The sequence below is a fragment of the Malaclemys terrapin genome, chromosome 7, assembly GCF_027887155.1.
Source record: "Malaclemys terrapin pileata isolate rMalTer1 chromosome 7, rMalTer1.hap1, whole genome shotgun sequence".
NCBI classification, from domain to species: domain Eukaryota; kingdom Metazoa; phylum Chordata; order Testudines; family Emydidae; genus Malaclemys; species Malaclemys terrapin.
In genome coordinates, this window is record NC_071511.1 from 14,745,929 (window position 1) to 14,766,102 (window position 20,174).

The window sequence follows — 20,174 nt, forward strand, 5'->3', positions numbered from 1 at the left end:
TGAAGAAATTACAATGTCCTCTTATTATTTCTTATAACATGCAAGCAAGGTTCATTCTCCGCAGCTCTGATCTCAGATCAACTGTCTTTTGATATAAAATAGTAATTTTGCTGCTCCCAAAGTAATTTTGATACACTCCAGCTTGCAAAATTGTCAAGAACATTTACTAGCCCAAGCTCAAAAGCTATTTGCCAGACCTTTGCAATGTGGATTATTATATGTTACTCATCTGATTTTCCCACCTCCTAAAACAAAACAAACCTTCTACTCACCATGGAAAAGCGGGTTAATAGACGATTGCAAAGCCTGTGTAATCAAGGCTCATAATCCTAGCTTCCCTCATGAGTGAAATAAATACCCTAAAGAAATCTAATTTACTAAGATAGATATGTAACATCTTGAGATTTAGATACTAAAGGCACTATTAGGAAAAGAGCAGTTGGATCTTTGAATGTAGGCCCATTTGAAGACAATGGAGGTTATACGTATTAGTGGTGGACCCATGTGCTAGATCTATGCCTTTGCCTCTGCTAAATTCAAGAGAAACCTACTTAAAGTTCTCGGAATTTTTAAATTTCCATTTTGCTGCCAACTAGAGTAATGATGTTTGAAATGAGATCCCTAGAATGTAGCATCAAACAAACAAAAAACGAAATAACCAGCTTATAGTGGCTCCAAACAAAAACGATTTCAGTGACTTCTGATCACGAACATGGTTTTTCACTCAAAATAGAATGGATCTGGAACCTTATCCATTGTGACCATTATTTAAAGCCTATTTCAGCTGCTAAAATTAAAAGGAACTATTTGCTTTAGAAAGGGATGACCAATTAAAAAAAAAAAATATATATATATATATATATATATATACACACACACACACACACATATGAAGTCCCTGGCATTACATATCAAAAAGGTCCTTAACAATATATTACTTATAGATCAGTCTAAGCTACTCTGCAGTCTCAAACATCATCATTTCAGAGTTCGTCCCTGCAAGGAAATACATTGCTTTCAGAATTGCAAAGCAGGAATTAAACCACATATGGATTTCATAAAAATATAAGTGTCCCTGACTGCACCTCTGACTACACTGCTTTTCCCATAACTTATACACACACACACACACACACACACACACTATCACCAAGGAGGCAGATATGCAATTTTGCTCCTTCAGCAACCTGACCATATCATGACAAACACGGAGACTCACTACAAGATGATGTCATTGCATTCTGACAAAAGGCACTGATGTATTGTTAATGTTAAGGGGAAATTTAATCCCTGGGCTCGGTTGAAACATACCTTCATGCATTAAAGGCTTGTTTTCCCTCATTCAAAACTCATATCGGTAAACAATACAAACAAATATGAGAGCTTTACCAAAGCTGTATCTAAAGCATCTGCAGTGAGAATGAGATTTACCTGCCAGACCATGTAGTGTCAAACATTTAACAGGCAGCCTGTTAGGAAAAATACCTTTAGGCTTCAGAATTCCAGAGTTTCAAAGTGCCTCCATTTAGATGCAGATTTTGACTTTACCTCCTGCGTTTGCACAAATGAAAACAGATGCATCTGTTACTATGAAAATAACTGTATAATACCTCCATGAAAAGAAGCCCTAAATTCTGTAGGCAAGCCACCTTGGACCATGATCTCATCACCTAAGCAAAATGAGACTGATCAATTCTTGGATGGAAGACCTCCAAGGAAAACCAACGGTGCTGCAGAAAGTAGCATCTTCTGTCTTTTGGAGGAGACAGAAAACCACATAGAGCCTGATCCAACTCAGTGAGAGTCTTTCCATTGTCTTCAATGAAATTTGGACTGGGCCCACATTCAAAGATCCAACTGCTCTTTTCCTAAGAACTGGGGCTTAGGCTCCAGCGACCTGGCGAAACTGCACCTGGAGCTTCTGCCTACCTCATTTCCCCTTGCACTATTACCGACAGATTATTGTGAGTAAAGGGATTGGGTCCCAAGTGGGTGAAAGCATTGTTTTTCAGAGCACAGTCTAATTTGTTTAACTACTTGGTGTATGTTGTAGGAGCTCAATTTTGTGGATGTTTCACTTGTCAAGCTCTCTTTAGTGTCAGGGGATGGAGCAGCTGCAGAATTAGTTCTTCAGACTAAAATGTTTGCTAGCAGGGCAATATAGCCCTCATACAGGCCCATAATACATAACTCTTTCTGTACTGTTTCCCCACCTCTTCACCCCAAAGTGGATACCTGGTTAGAATACAATCTAAAGTAGGTTTTTTTTCCATATCCAAAGCAAACGTACAATTATTTATCATCTCTGGAACTAAAAAATGAATCCATCATAATCAATTTAGCTATTTTTAATAGATATACAAACCCCCCCACTGGGATCTTGCATGCCAAGCATCTGTGATTTAACATCACCATTCTGTCAAAGCCCTGATAAAGGGAAAACAAACACATTTCTGCTAGAAAGAACAGTTAAAGGTTAACTGTAGCAAAACAAATGCAGTGCTGTACTATGATAATGCACCCTGGAGCAGTCAGTCAATCAACATCACCTTCCTGCTACTGTCCTTTTGGCCATTAGTATGGATGCTACCTTACCCACAAAAAAGTTAAGGAGAAGCTTTTCCATCTTCCCGTGGGAAAGGTTGCCCTTGTGACCTAGAGAAAACAAAGGGGTGACTTTGATAAGTGAGCACTTTGCTGGCTGCTAGAAGGCCACCATAATCAATGACCTGGTTGTAAAAGAGAAGAATTCTCCTGACAGAGAGGCAATAGTGGGGCAGGGGGGAGGGGGAACCCACACACATTTGCACTTTGGGTTGAAACAATAATTGCAGCTGTTGCTTGACAAAACAGAGTGAAGCCATGCAACAAGCAAGCAAAAAAGTCTAATGATACAAACATTCACAGTTTAAAAAGAAAGACAGACACACACATGATGCTTACAGTAAACTCTTGGCATTTGAGGAAGGCAGATTTACCACAAACTAGCTGCTGGATCATTTGGAAACTAAGGCTTCAAAGTACTGAGGCATGCGACTTCACTGGGGGCAAGCTTAAAGTTAAGCCTCATGAATTTTGAGGCTTGCTGGAATTTTTCAGCCTATAGTTTCTTCTGCTACTTCCTCCATGTATTCATATTCAACCAGTTTGAAGAGGGGGAGGGGGAAAGGGAAAAAAAAAACACCACAATGCAGTGATTTATTGCCTAAGAATTCACTGGTGGTTAAACTTTTATAAACCTAAATATAGCAGGTCTCAAGCCTCCCAGAAATTATCATCTACAAAAGTAATGACTAGGCTTGCAAATAATTTAGACAAGGAAAAAATCAATTCTGCCCTATGTAATGATGTTTAGAATTTTAGCTTGTAGCCCGAGCACTGCCGTTCATTGCCGCTCTGAAGTGCCCATCACTAGAGAACCACCAGTTAGCCGCAGTTCATTAATTCTACTAGAATTTACTGCTTAAGCTCTGAGGTGAGCCTTAGAATCGACTGTATGGGAGAATTCTTGGAACTCTCAAGGGCAATGTTAAATTTTAAAAAATGGCATCACTTTATATCTGCACATATATTAAAAATATGATTATACGTGATACAAGTTACTCTATAGTGCACTAAAATGCACAGATTTTCTGTTTCCTTAGGAATCATCTGTTACCATTGGCCTTTTGGAGAGGTAGTGAATAGAGCACTGGACTGGGAGTGAAGAGACCTGGGGTCAATTCCCAGCTCTACACTGCCCTGCTGTATGACCTTGGGCAAGTCACTTGACCTCTGTGCCTCCATTTCCTCTCCAACCCATTGTCTGTAGAATAAATTGTAAGCTCTCTGAGTTGGCTAGGCACTGTTCCTTACTAACTGTTTGTATAGTGCCTAGCACAATGGATCTCAGTTGGGGCACCGCTAGTTCCTACCATAATACAAATAAAAATAGTAATAATCCGATGATGTAGGACCCAATCCTGCAAGATGCCCAGAGCCTTCAAATTCCAGCTAAATCAGTGGGACTTGAAGAGTCACAACAGGGTCATGGCCCTGTATTACCTTGTGTTAAAGGAAGTGCTGCACAGCTGATGAGGGCATGATATGCTTTGAGCAGGGGGTTGGACTAGATGACCTCTTGAGGTCCCTTCCAACTCTGATATTCTATGATATGCAAAGTATCCTCTGCTGCCACTGTCCTCAGCACCTTGAGTGATCAAACTCTGAATGACAGAGGCTGGAAACGCACAGGATGTTCCTTACCTGTTACAGTGCTGTGTGTATGTCAATGTCATCATCACCACTCCCATAACCACATTGGTCATTGGGGCACCATCACTGACGAGCAATCAACCAACTGTCTCCACCCCAACGAATGTGTGTCAGTGCTTGTGTTTATGTAACACCAGTTAAATCTGAGCAATAATTCTGTACTTTATGCAGATATTTGTTGCTGCAGAGCATCCTTGTTACAAACTACAGACCTGATCCCATGAAGTACTGAGTTCCCTCTGCCCTCAACTCCCATAGAAGTTCATAGAGGTATATAAAATCATGAGTGATGTGGAGAAAGTGGATAAGGAAAAGTTATTTACTTATTCCAATAATACAAGAACTAGGGGTCACCAAATGAAATTAATAGGCAGCAGGTTTAAAATAAATAAAAGGAAGTTCTTCTTCACGCAGCGCACAGTCAACTTGTGGAACTCCTTACCTGAGAAGGTTGTGAAGGCTAGGACTATAACAGAGTTTAAAAGAGAACTGGATAAATTCATGGAGGTTAAGTCCGTTAATGGATATTAGCCAGGACGGGTAAGGAATGGTGACCCTAGCCTCTGTCTGTCAGAGGATGGAGATGGATGGCAGGAGAGAGATCACTTGATCATTGCCTGTTAGGTTCACTCCCTCTGGGGCACCTGGCATTGGCCACTGTCAGTAGACAGGATACTGAGCTAGATGGACCTTTGGTCTGACCCGGTACGGCCTTTCTTATGTCTTATGTTATGTTCTTATCCTGCAGGATCAAGTCCTAAGCTCTCCCGAGTCCCGTTCCATGTGTCAACCACAAGACCATCCTCTTGCTCATACTGTAATATCTACTGTAATTGACAAGTCTCCTTATTACTCAAAGCCATTTGCCTTTTTTTCCCCAAATAGCGTTAGAGTTAAATTCATCTATGAACTTTCTAAATTCAAATCTGACAAAAGCTTTTCCTAAACATCTGTAGACTCAAATTTTTTTTATACACAGAGACACAGACTGAGAGAGCGCACGCACGCTTGCTTTTTAAACTGAAGATGTAATGCTTTCTTGTCCACATTATTGATGTATGGGAAACACTAGCTTTTTCAGATACTACATGCGATCCCTGATTGTGCAACACTGATGCTCTATGTGGAGCAGTACTGCCTGGGGTCTCCATTTTCACATCTTAGGAGGCCATCAATATCTGTCCTTCAGCAAAGAAAAGCAAACACTGTACACTTTGCCTGTTGCTTTTATAGGTTTTTTTTTTTTTTTTGGCAATGGAAAAAACCCTTAGATTAAAAGACCCGGCCTCCAGTGATCTATTAATAATAAATAAAGTGTTGCAGCTATGCCAGATGTTAGAATATTTAAATGAACAGGTAGAACATTACTTTCCATAGTCTTATTACTTCACCACAATGATTATGTGCACAGACACAGAGCGGGCACAATGCATTTAAAAGCTCGCCCTGACTGTAAAATTGCAGAGCCTCTGAAATCTGCATGTGCAAAATTTGCAAGCACATCTAATTGTGGGCACAAAATCCACATTGCCTCATACAGCCTGGCATTTGCTTGTATCAGTCTGGTAGTTACATATACAACTATTGATCTGACTGATCATACAAATGCCTGTCTGAATGTATAAATGTGGGTTTGTGTTACCCACTGGTGAGTGTGGATTACGGGTCACCTGCTGATCCACAAAGGACATGAGTTCTTAGACCAAACTACAGAAAGCTGCAGCAGCTCATGGTTTTAGCTCTACAAGTCCTCAGTTCAATCACTGGTGTGTCAGGCAAGATGGTGGCTGTCACATTTGCACCCACCATTAGCGCTATAATTTCAGAACTCCTTTGAGAAATTAGTCCTGAATGTAAAATTGCAATGAACTAAGCAGTGTTAAAGCAGAATGCTACCCTGAATGTGTAGCAGCGATGTGCTGATCTGTTGATATAATTGATAACAGTGATCTCACACGCTCTTTGAACTTTAGCATGACAGCACAAGTTTGCTGAAGCCAGGGCACATATTGCTTTTTGGTAACTGTGGGAAATGGAATGAAAGCCTTATGAAGTGCTGGAGCATGGTACTGACAGCATTGAAGGCAATATGACGGTGACAAAGGCAAGAAATGCAGGAGACTTCCAGTAGCTTCTTAATTCCATGCTTCTAAGCTTTTGGTAGGGTGTAACTTTAACTGCTACTAAACATAGTTTTTGTTTAGTATCAATAGGATTACTTGGTAAAACCATAGTAGAATTTTGAGATCTTTCTTGTGTTCTAAACCAAGTGTTTTTGAAAAAAAGGCAGCACAGTGAACTGCAGACAGAAGACAGATACTTTGGCCTGGTCTACACTGGAGAGGGGAGTGTCGATGTAAGATATGCAACTTCAGCTATGGGAATAGCGTAGCTGAAGTCGACATATCTTATTCCAACTTACCTCCCGTCCTCACGGCATGGGATGGATGGCCGAGGCTCCCCCGTCGACTCTGCTACTGCCGCTCGCTCCGGTGGAGTTCCGGAGTCGACAGGGAGCGCGTTCGGGGATCGCTATATCACGCCTTAACGACACGCGATGTATTGATCCCCGATAAATCGATCACTACCCGCCAATACGGCGGCTAGTCTGGACGTACCCTAGTATGTCTAACAACAATATCATTACAGGGACAGACGCTCAGTGGTACTGAGCCCCTTTATGTGCTATTGGAGGATCAGTTCCAAAGTGATGTACATTTATATCTTGCTGTACAACAGACATATGTGCCAAACAAATAACAGTCTATGACCTCAAGAACTTTAAGTCTATATAAGATGTCTAGCTAAAATCTATCAACTGGGGTATAAAACCAGCTACCCAGATAGGAAGACCACTTTTTCCCCCAACTGAAAATGAGACAGATTATTAATAAACTCAGACCTTATGCAAATTTGCAATCGCAGCAATTTGGATGCCCTTTGAATATCTTGTCAAGAGTCAGGAAAACAACAAAAGGCTCTGCTAATCAAGTGAAAGAGCACTTTCAAAGGTGGTTATACTCAAAAATAACTACGTATGAACATGTCAGTTTCTTGTGCTTATTCAGAATTAAACTTTGACACTAAAGTAAAGAAATGCATCTACTCTTTTTTACTCCTGGTAGCTCTGTAAAGCAGGAAGTGATCTAGAGCCCCTTCCTTCTTGGGAATCATCAATAGAATTGTTAACTGTCTTCCAATCAGTCACAGCTGTCAAGTCAAGGCAATGAGGCACATACTCAGCTTGTCCAGATTGTCATAAGTTCCACTGAAGTCAACAGAGCTTTGACAATTTACAGCAGCTGAGGTTCTGCCCCATTAGATTTGCACAAGTGCCACTGAGGGTGTAATCTCAAAATATTTACCATGCTCATGTGGCCTAGGGGCCCTAGTTTGGCCAGCAGAACATTTGTTACTGTTGATAAGAACTGGATTTTTTTTTCCAATCTCATGTCTCAGGTGGTAGGTAGAGACTGGAGACCTAGCAGATTAAAAATAACACAATTTAAACCTTCTCTTTAAGTGTAAATTGAGCACTTATGTCAAAATTACTGAGCCACAATAAATAGGGAACCCCTCAATGCCATTTTCACAGTCGCTTATCTGAGTAGAATTGCACTTAGATACATAGAAACCACAGCATCCAGCAAAATCATATCGAAGTGCATCTCGGAAAAGTAACTTCCTTTGAGACAGATTGTCTTTTTATTTTTTAAAACAAACCATTAAGACTCCTAGAGATCAGACTTGTTTGAGGCTATCACTACTCTGGTTAAGTGACTTCTACACTTTTACTGTTCACGGTGTTATTTCAACAGAAGACTTCAAACAAACCACAAGTCTATGGCAGTGGCAGCCTAAGCCGGGAACATTAACTACCCTGCTAATGGAGACTCACCAAGGAAAGTTCAGCCACACAGACCCGCCGCATTTCAGAGACAACTGAAAACTATAAACAACCTTTAGACTTTTGAAAAATCAATTCTTAGTAATGCTTATAAACCGGTTACAAGAAAGAACAGAGCCTTTCCCCATCTCTTTCTTCAATTATAGCTGAGAAGCTGCATGGATGGTTTGGGATTCAGCAAGCCTTCTGAGACCGTTCTCAGACCCCCCCAAAAAGCCTCTAATCCTTTCTTTTGAGGTGGCCTGAGTGAAAAAATGTTGATTCCCTCGGTGCCCATGAATGTACTTATGCTTCTTTCACATACCTTATGCTTAAGGGCAAAATTCCCACTGCCCATGCAAAGCTTGATTGAATGAGATTTTAGCACTGGAGCCTAAGGGCGAGTGGGGTCAGATTAATGCTCCCTTCCTAACAAACCTGGAGGCAGGCAATGGAGCAGCTGTGCAGCCCCCCTGCCCTGCCAGCACAGTCCCTTGGCAGCACTAATTGCTCTGGCCAGTTATTGGCTTCGACACACATTTGACGTCCACACTGGTGAAACCCCCGCCTCTCACTAACCATGCCTTGTATGGTGCTATAATGAGAGATGCCCCCCAAGTCATGTTTCTGTGGTACTCAAATGATTTAAATGCCCCTGTCCTTTTGCTCTCCGCCACCAAGCGGACACGTTAGTTCTACTGCTTTTCCGCCTCCTTGTCTGAAAGCAGGATGGTACACAGTGAACATGATGTAATAAATCCATGGCCCTTCAGAACTTCACCATGACAACGGAGCTAGAGCTCAGACCTCTTCCTGCAGGAATACTGGTGCTGACCAATGAAGGAGACTCATTTAGCAGGGTGAGGCTCAGGATATGCTGTTGAGATTTGATTCCATCCAATTCAAGACAGTGGTGTACATACAATTTAAAACAGGTTTTCATTAAATCAATACCGTTAGGCCCTGATTCTGCACTGGAATCTGTACAAGCACAGCAAGCTGCCTATGAGGATCACAATGCAGGATCACAGCTTAAATCTGTAACTTTATCCATGTTGATATTCTGATTCATGCGGGCAACAGGTCTAATGACACAAGTACCGTAGCACTTTGTGAAAGCCTTTAGGTAGTTTTCCCACTTGACCCCCATCAGCAATTTTAGATGCACCAGGTCCCCCATTTAGAATCATCTAACAATAAATGAGTACTTCAGACTTAACAATTAACCGGTTTGTTTTTTGTTATGGGCTGGTTAATTTTAAATCCTATTGTTTAAAGGACAGCAAATAAAAGACATTCTGCTGCCCTATAATAATCACTCGCATTAGCCATTACATAAATGACAGTGACACAGAATACATGATTTCCCATGATGATTTCCTTTGAAGCCGAGCTAGGATATGAACTCAGCGCTGTTCGAACATTAGCAGTGAAGTGTACATTTTAATTAAGTGTAATGCTATTTTATACAGTAGCAGGCCATCTGGAGACACTGTTCTCCTTGCTAGTGTTTGTGTTATTTTAACAGACGTTTAAGGCGTCAGATTTCTTGGCTCTCAGTATTGTTTATAAAGTTGACACCTACTCAGATATTTGGAATAAACCACAAGAGTGAAGATTGGTGCCTTCTGGAAAAAAAACAAAAACCCACTGTTTGTGTGATAGCCTGTGCTTGAATATGGAGGTCAGACGATGATCCATTTCTTTTCAAGGTCAATTAAAATGTAAGAAAAGCAGGCAAAGCAGTTATTTACTTGATATTCCTCATGACTGATATATTCATGCAAAAATTACTTTTAAAAACTGTCAAAAAGAGAGAGTAAAATAGTGCAACAGAAAAAAGAATCCACATACCACAAAGTAATTGTAACCTTACGAGAATAGATGTTGTCACGGAATAAGTTAAGGAACAGTCTGATAGGATGTATACATCTTTATGGTCTCCCTAATTTTCATAAATGTGACAAAGCTCTTCTTCTGCCTTGGTGGGTTCTGCGCTTTTTGGCAGATTTGCTCACCTCGGAGGTTCATGGCAGCCCTCAGTTTGGCCGCTTCTGCTAAAGGCTCAAACCTGCTGCTCACTCAGCTAACTTCATCACTAGTCAGCATGGAGGAAACAGAGAACAATCTCCGCAGTCTCTGCGGTCCACCTAGTGGGTCAGGGACACACCAGATCCCTTTCCAAATTAGACCTTCCCTTCTGGTGTTGCTCACAGACCAGGTCAACTCCTCCTGTGTCCAATCAGGAGCTGGGGGGGATGGGAGGAACCTGGACCCACCCTCTACACCGGGTTCCAGCCTAGGGCCCTGTGGATAGCAGCTGTCTATAATGTCTCCTATATCAGCTGCGTGACAGCTACAACTCCCTGGGCTACTTCCCCATGGCCTTCCCCCAGCACCTTCTTTATCCTCACCGCAGACTCTTCCTCCTGAAGCCTGATCACACTTGTACTCCTCAGTCCTCAAACAGCACACCTTCTCACTCCTTGCACACCCTCCACTAACTGATGGAGGTCCTTTTTAAACCAGGTGTCCTGATTAGTCTACGTGCCATAATTGATTCTAGTATGTTCTTAGTTGGCTCCAGGTGTCTTAATTAACTTGAGTGTCTTAATTGGTTCTAGCAGGTTCCTGATTGCTCTAGTACAGCTCCTGCTCTGGTCACTCAGGGAACAGAAAACTATTCATCCAGTGGCCAGTATATGTGCCTTCTACCAGACTCCTGTACCCCACTGGTCTGGGTCTGTCATAGTGTGTAAAAGGATTTGAAGCCATTAATACTAGAAATTACTCCAAACTGCAAAATTTGGTCTGGATCTGCATTTCGAACACAACCAAAGTTTCAGGGTATCTAGCAGAGGGATTCAAAGCCTCTCTCAATCATTGCAGGACCTTTCTGTGCCAAACAGAGCCAAAGGACCATCATCTGTCACTATCAGAATACTCCCTTTTATGCCTACAATGGAAACAGGGTCAGAGGAATAATTCCTACTCACGGGAGAGTTGCGAAGATAAAATATATTAATAATTGAAGGTGCTCATATACTAAGGTGATGAGCCATATAAGCATCTAGACAGAAAAACAGCCATGTCTGCTTTACATTAGCACATCCACCAGTGCTAGCACTGGTGTCATGTTAGCCATTGGGACCAGCAGGTAAGAAAAGACCTCATGCAGACAAGGGTTTTAGATACTCTCTAAACCAGTTCCCACTGAGGTAACATATACTTTTCCTTTCCAAAGGCAAATAAATACATTAAAAATTCCTAATAAATGATGGCAACACATACTTTCCAATTACTCTAGTTTCTTGTGCCTTTGTAGAATTTTTACAACCTGCATCACAACTGCCTTTCTAATGCACCGTTCCATATAGTAATGAAGAGAGATCAGAAGAGAGTAAAATATCCAAACGGATGCTGGAACTACCCAGATGGATAATTTCAATGTTAATACAGAAGCATTTAAAAGAACCACAGGACTGGCACACAGAGGATTAGAAATACAGGGACGAGCGATGTAATTCATTGTGAGAAAGTAATTTTTCCTGTGCACTGGCTCTACAGTCTAAGGAGAGTTTCTAAGGCTTAACATATTATGTGTATTTCCCTTCACAGCTGTACTGGGGACAGTTTGTTACATGGATTTCAAAATCCGAAAATCATTCATACCACTGTAGCAAAATAGCATCATTGCTTTAGGCTTTTGTCTCTTAACTGATTTCACCTAGGGCCCGAGTCAGTAATCTATCCCTATTTGACAAAGCTCTCAAGCTTATGCTGAAAACTAAGTATGTACTTATGTGCTTTGCTGACCTGTAGCCAGATCCTGCCACCAGTAAAGTGAACACCAAAACTCACATTGACATCAATGAGTGAGGAATCAAGCCCTTAGGGTCCAGTTGCGGGGCTCCAAAAGACTCTCTTCCCCCTGCAGGGGACTAGACTAGATGACCTCTTGAGGTCCCTGACAGTTCCGATTCTATGATTCTCTTATACTGCTGTGTAGCGGACAGCCACAATGTTCCTGGGAAGCACAAGTTCTGCTCCCTTTCAGCATCCATCTAGGCAACAGGTGCTTGAAAGACGACCGTATGGGAGAAGCCATGGTTCCCCTTCCCACTTTGTACCAGCTAGAAGAAACAGCCATGCATTAAAAAGGAATATGCTGTACTCTCCGCTCTCCAATGGGTGTGCTACTCCTCTAGTCATGAGCTGTGCCCAAGTCAGCCAAAATTCTATCTGGGGACTCCAGCCGAATCATGGACCTTAATCCACGCCATCTCTCACCCTTCAAGTACCAAACACTCATTAGCTGCCCAATTCACCACCACTGAAGTCAATGGGAGTTTTGCCTTGAATCTCAAAATGAGCAGGAACAGGCATTAGAAGACTATGTGGCCCAGTAACATGGGGGCACAACTTTCTTCATCAAAATATGACAATAAAACAATGACTACGAGGATTTCCTTGGAAAGCGCTATTGAGCGGTGGAGAGGTTAGTTGGGCATGAAAATGATCCTCTGTGCATTGTTTACGCTAAGGACCAGAATTGTGCAAGGTGGTTGTCATCTTCAAATACCTTTTATCAATGGCAGACACAAACCTAAAGATACCGGAGGCAGTATATGAGCACCAGTGGGAATTAGAAGGCTTGAATGCATTTATTTTACACAACCTAGGACAACAATAAATATAACATGGACATTGCACTTGGCGAGACCTTATCAGTATGCATTCTATTAGCATTTAAATAGATGAAATTGTACTGAAAGAGAAACAGGGTCTCTGTTGATCATTTTTTCCAATTTCTAATTTAACATTGACTCTTACACTTTAAACAAACATATTGTGAGGCTGAGAAGAATTATGCTGAATTCATATTTTTAAAGATCTTTTTCCAGCAAAAAGTATCAGGAACAACTTGGGTAAGCCCTACAAAAGGGGACAAAAATCCTAGCTCGGGATCAAACCAGACTGTTTGCACTAGAGTTCAGCCTAAGCTTCAAAGTTCAGTTCAGGACTGGGCTCCAATCTTCCCCAGTATATATGGGTGACAGGTCTGAGATTTAGATCTGGACATATGTCTGGTGAGGCAGTGAAGTCTAGTGGATAGGGCACTGGACTGGGATTTGAAAGACGTGATTTCCCCCTCCTCCCCCCAGCTCTGCCACTGGCCTGCTGTGTGACCTTGGGCAAATCACTTAACCACTGTTTCCCCTCCTGGTCTGTTTACATTGCATGATCTTCCAGGCAGGGACTGTCATAAATTTGTCTTCACTACATTATTAGCTCAAGTATAACTCAAGTTTTGCCCCTAGCAATCCACTCTCACTCAAGTAGGCTAACTCAAGTTGAGCTACCTGATGCAGTGAAGATAAGCCCTAAATGTTTATACAGTGCCTAACACAGCGGGTCCTGATCTCAGATGTGGCCTCTAGGTGCTACTGTAATAAAAAAAATATAATTTACCAGGGAATGCTATGGACATCACAAAACGTCTAGTGCCATATATTGGAGTGACTCAGTTCCCCACCAGGGAAGTATTTCATCGAGGTTATTCACAGGGTACACTTGTTTTAAGGAAGATAAACAAGGCCCCATGCACTCTGAAGCAAAACTGCTCCAGGTTCTGCAGCTCTTTGACGCAGGAGACTGGAAATTCTACAGCAGCTTCAGGTCAATTCAAAGGATAAAGATTTTAATGAATTAAATACAAATGGGAACAAATCCAACAGCCCTCATTATTTATTTTGTTATTAGAGTTATTTCATTCTGCCTCTAAATGCTCGATGCACTGATGATTTCTGTATTGACAATGCTAAGATGCAGCGGCTGTCAGAAAGCGTGCTGGACATAGCTACATAGGACAGTTGGGGATTTTGGGATGTAGGGAAATGAAAGATTTGTATTGAGGAACAGGATCATCGGTTGGATATTTCAGCTAAAGTGATTAGCAGGGATCCTAGTTTTCCATGATTAAAAAAAAAATCTGATAAAAACCATAAAAATCCATATTTTTCCATGATTAAAATGAAATGCTGAATTTTGGTTTCCCTAGCCACAATATATATAGGTATCAGTTGAACACAATGTTTTATTGATACAGTTGAACCCCATTTATTTGATCTAAGCCAGATCAGATCATCAAAATTCAGATAATACAGAGAGCTTCAGTCCCACCACCTGGGGCTGACAGCCTCGGTTCGATTTATACAGAGAGCTAGATAATGGAGGCTAGGCTAAATGGGGTTCTACTGAATATGTTTCTTATTTTTTCACAAAATGTGAAAACTAAAGATTTTCTGTAAAGATGCAAATTCTACGTTTTTCCATAGCAAATGGATTTCTAGGATCCCTGATGATCAGCAGTGAAATAATAAATATAGCCGCTAAATCATCATTGTTAGATTTCAGAGTCAACAACCCATTGAGATGAATGTGGGAGTTCACACCTTTCAGAGCTATTGCTTCAGACAAATAGTCCGTCTGTAAACCCAGAAAGACAGCACTATATCAATTTACTCTCATTTCATCATTGGCTACTTTTCTTTGCAACTATAAGAGCTAGAAACACTTTTTCGAAAATGAAATGTTAAATTCTGGTACACAGTTCTGGGCCATTGAATCAAAGAATCACAGATATCATAGAAATGTAGGACTGGAAGGGACCTTGACAGGTCATCTAGTCCAGTCCCAATCACTGAGCCAGGACTAAATATTATCTAACCATCCAATGACAGAGCTCCCACAGCCTCCCTAGGTAATTTGTTCCAGTGCTTAACTATCCTGACAGGAAGTTTTTCCTAATGTTAAACCTAAATCTCCCTTGCTGCAATTTAAGCCCATTGTTTTTTGTCCAGTCCTCAGTGGTTAAGGCGAACAATTTTTCACCCCCCTCTTTATAACAACCTTTTACATACTTGAACACTGCTATCATGTTCTCAGTCTTCTCTTCTCCAGATTAAACAAACCCAGTTTTTTCAATCATTCCTTGTAGGTAGTGCCGGGTCCAGCTTTTTTTGCCGCTGCAAGCGGGAAAGCGAAAAAAAAAAAAAAAAGGCCGATCGGCAGCACTTCAGTGGCAGCTCAATCGTGCCGCTCCATTCTTCGGCGGCAATTCGGCGGGTCCTTCGATCCCTCTCTTCCTCTTCAGTGGCACTTCTGCGGCAGCTCAAAGAGGAAGAGAGGGACCCGCCGCCAAATTGCTGCGAAGACCCGGACGTGCCGCCCCCTTTGCCACCCCAAGCACCTGCTTCCTTCGCTGGTGCCTGGAGCCGGCCCTGCTTGTAGGCCATGTTTCCTGGACTTTTAATCATCTTAGTTGATCACTTCTGGATTTACTCCAATTTGTCCACATCTTTTCCATAGTGTGGTGCCCTGCACTGGACACACTACTCCTCCATTGAGGCCTTATTAGGGTTGAGTAGAATTACTTCTTGTGTCTCACTTACAACACTTCTGCTAATAAATCCCAGAATAATGTTTGGGGTTTTTTGCAACAGTATTACATTGTTGATTCATATTTAGTTTGTGATCCACGAGATCCCCCAGGATCCCCCAGATCCTTTTTTGCAGTACTCCTTCCTAGGCAGTCATTTCACACTTTGTATTGGTGCAACTGATTATTCCTTCCTAAGTGCAGTACTTCGCATTTGTGTTCTTGAATTTCATCCTATTTATTTCAGACCATTTCTCCAGTTTGTCAAGATCATTTTGAATTCTAATCCTGTCCTCCAAAGCCCTTACAAAGAGCTTTAAATACAGACCTCTTTTCTGTTCACCAGTTATCTCAAAGAGAATTCAGATATCCTGAATGTCTTGGTTATTTGAAACATTTGTTTATTAAGCATATTTCACTCACAAACTATTCTCCGTGGTTTTTGCTTTGAGTATTCACTGTTCACACTGCCCACAAAAAATCTTTCAAGTTGACCCCTGAACACATCTAGTGTAAATATTGGTGCCAATATTCCCACCAATATTCTATTTCCATGAAAAAGTTTGTGAACAAAAATTCAGTCATTCAAATGTTAGAAAGACGTCCTGAATAGCATGCAAACCACTTTGGGCTTTGTTGTTCAAACACATCTTTGTGAATTCTGGTTTGGCTCTACAGACAAGTTGTCTTCTTCCGCCTGACTGTGTGACTGCTTTGTATTATTGACACACTCACTACAGCCACACAGCAAAGATCAGTTACTCCAGCTCTAAAATGAAGTTTCAGCCTTGGACCTGATTTGACACTGCCTATACCTTGTGTAGCCATTTACACCCATGCAAAAATCAATATAAAGTGGGTTTAAAATGTATCAAATCCAAATTCTCCATCTTTCACTTCCCATTTTAAACATGTATTGCACAGATGTTAATGGCTACCTAAGGTGAAAGGCTGGGGAGAGCCAACCCCACAGAATCAGGAAAGCCTCCACATCTCTTTAGCTCCAGAGGCCTGTAAATCTTTCAGTGGCCAGAGGCAATCAAAAGCTAATTTCAGCCACTTAGATCTCTAGGCTTTCTCTATACCCCAGTGAGTAAATTCATCAGGAAAAAAAAACCCTAAAGGCATCACACATTTCCATCCTAAGGAGTGAAAAATGTTTAATGTTCTCCGCAGTGAAATACTGCTGGAGAAAGGAGGGACCGAGGGAAAAACACAGCCAACCCAACACCTATGGGACAGGCTAGACTTTTAGGAAGGGTTTTGCTTATTGTACCTGAATTAGGCCTGCCAGAGCTGATTTTTGTTTGGTTGGTTAGTTTGGTTTGTTTTTTTTGAAGTTTTAATTATTTTTCTACAAATAATATATAGCATGTAAGAGACCATGAATAGTTAAGCTCCTTTTTAAAATATATATAAATAGATATATGGCCAAGTCACCACAATGTCATGTTTTCAATTGAACCAACAAGAACAGCACAATGAAAAATACTGCCCTGACTTCCACCCTTAACTCCCCTGGCTGGATTTCAACCAGTGACCTACATCTGGAAGGCACTATGCTATTATGAATCCCCTGAGCCATCCACTTACTCTCTCTAGCCTCAGCTTTATTGTTTTAAGCAAGCTAAGCTCTAAGCAGGTGATTTTTCCCAAGCACTCCCTTCGTAAAGAGCAGTCCAGTTGTGGAGAGAGTAAGGATTCTTTTCTCTCTCATGTAATTTACATGTAAAAAGTAATTAAGCCATTTCACTATGGAATATATCCAAATAGCACCCCATTTATGAATATGAACAGATTTTTAAAAGCAAAACATTTCCTCTTTTGTCACTGAATTAAAATGTAAACATATCTCTACTGCACATACAGCCAAGCTTCATATCCCAAGAGGTCTATGCATAATCTATTTAGTTTCCCCTATCAAGGCTTCAACATGTCCTTTGTTCCCTGCTATCTTCTAAATTATTTCAGTACCATGCACAGTTAAAAAAGCAAACAAGGTAAAATGAGCTTCTGTAGGCAAAGAATTTGGGCCAATTCTGGCCTCATGCACCTTGAAGGAGTGTTTATATTTTCATTCATTCCTTAAGATGGCATTTCAAGCTTTGTTACAAATTAACCTAAAGTCATCTTTTAAAGAAACAGGAAACAATAGTGGATTAATATTGCTTAACCTGTACAATTCTTGGTACTTAACTAATTTTGATGAGAATGACTTCAAATTTGGAAGCTTCAGAACAGATAACAGGTTTCTGGCACAATGTTTAAATCCCATAATAAATTATATTGATATTAGTGAAATGTATTTAATTGTAGATTTGATTGGACATTCAGAAGGACAGAGCTTGTGGCAAGATATGTCCAGATGTATAAAGTTATCATATGATTGATGTATTAAATCACTGTACTAAACAAAAAGCAAGTATGTCTATAGTACACAACACACTGTCTCTCTACCAACTGTGTGTGCTAGGGAAAGAAACAAGGTTATTTTCCAATTAATTTCAAACCCAGATGAACGTGATGGGATAAGTATTACTATTCTTGGCATGCTGTAGCTTTGGAAAGGTTCATGGTGCTTTGAACATGGTTCTGTTACGTATTCTGAGGTACTAGTTCTCCTAGGCAATGAAGTTAGCCCTGAGAGGGACAGAGTGGAGATAAATGAGAAAGAGAGGTAGTGAAAAGTGGAGACAGGCCTAGAAATAGAGAGGAGGGCCTTAGAGCCTATGAACCCACAGAAGCAAAGCAAACACAAAGAGAGGAGGCCCAAGGAAGCAGAGAATGCATCAATATACCGACAATTTATACTGGGTTGAGGATTGTATTAGAACATGGTTCAGACTAGCCTGTGTAAATGGGTGTCAGGAGTAAGAGCATGCAGCTGCCCCTGCTCACTACTCCCGACAGGCAGTCAGCCGGGCTACCTGACGGATCACCCTGCCTGCCTGCCTGGCTGAGGAAGCCAGCGGGCCGGTTCTGAAAGCCCAGCAGCAGCTTGCTGGTTGTTCACTATGCACATCCACAGATTCGCCGCCTCCATGTGCTTGTCTCGCCCCAAGCCCTGCTCTTGCTCTACTGTTCCAGCCTGGACCCTGGCCAGCTTTGTTCTGGTCCTCTCCCAACCTTGCATCCACATCAGAACCAGCCCTGCTCCTGATGCCTGGAAATCCAGTTCTGACCTTTGGCCCTGGTTCTGACCCTGTCTCACCCCTTGGCTCTGGCATTTGGATGCCAACCACGAGGCATGACTGTCTATGACCCAGTCCCCTGACAATAAATCATAGACTTATGTTATAGCATCCACCTGTTACAGGATTAGGCACTCCATCGTGGCGATGGGTGGGGTATAGGAACATGAATAGAAAAGAATACTTGGGTAATGGTTAAAACGCAGTTTTAAATCCTACAGGCCCTGCGGAAAGAAATGTAATTTTTACAGGATCTCTCTGTTAGTCAATGGCAAACACCTGCAGGAAGTCAGTGCACACAGCTGAAGTCAGTAAGATTTGTGCCTTAGTGTGGTCCCTGGTGCAATAACAGTTGTTGTGCAGATGGGCTCAGCTAATGGCAGACGTGGACAAAGCAGTGGAGAGGAGGAGAAAGGTGACAGAGTGGTTCCAGAGACCAGGCAGCTGTGTAAATCTACATGGCAATTCTCAGCTTGCAGCATGAAGCCTTAGTTGAAAAACCCTGTGTCCACATGATAAAATCCATACTGAATAATTCAACCGTAATTGTTCAGTCGTAAACGGCTTCACTCAAGACCAGTAAAAGCAATTAGGGCCAGATTATGGCTGGGGGGGGCCTGCACTAGAGGGGAGGGGGCAAGGAATCCACACTCCATACAGGGACAGGCCTCATCTGCAGCTCTTGTTTGCCCTGAAGGCCACCCCTATAGGAGTGAGGAGATAGAAGAGGTAGCCAGCTGTGAAAGGAAGGCCACATTGCGTCCTCTTGCGTGGTGCATCAGCAGGTGCACTCCTGTGCGTATCAGGGAGCACGAGGAGGCAGGCACAAACCATGAGCTGTCAGATAGCGCAACTCCACACTTCCCCCACCATGGGGCTTTGCCTAAACAGCATTAATGAGCCCTAAGGACCTGATCCAGCAAAGTACAGGTATTTTAAGCATGGATCGGAGGTTTAATTTGCACCCTGGCCTGTTCCACTCTTATATTTTATCTTAACCAAGGAAATCTTTCCTGAGCTGTATATATGCAATTATGTGCCTCCATTATTCAAATACACAGTCACGGGGGGGGGGGGGAAGGATTATGAATTTAAAAAAAAAAAAATCATGGGATTGAAAATATCATTCTTGGTTTTCCTTTAACCAAATTCCTGCCTGGTACATTTTTTTAATGACTAAGTGAGGAGCCCTTCAATAAAAGCGATTTAGGATGGAAATTCTGACTGACCCACTATCATTATGGCAAGAGCAGCTCCACCGTAACACACCAAAATATTTTCATGTTTATCTTTTAAAGTGATCAGTGACACTGACAGGTGTACTCTGAAAGGCAATCCGGGGTAGGGGTTGTTGAACCGCATAGACACGTCCTCTATCTGAATCCGAATAATACATCAGAGA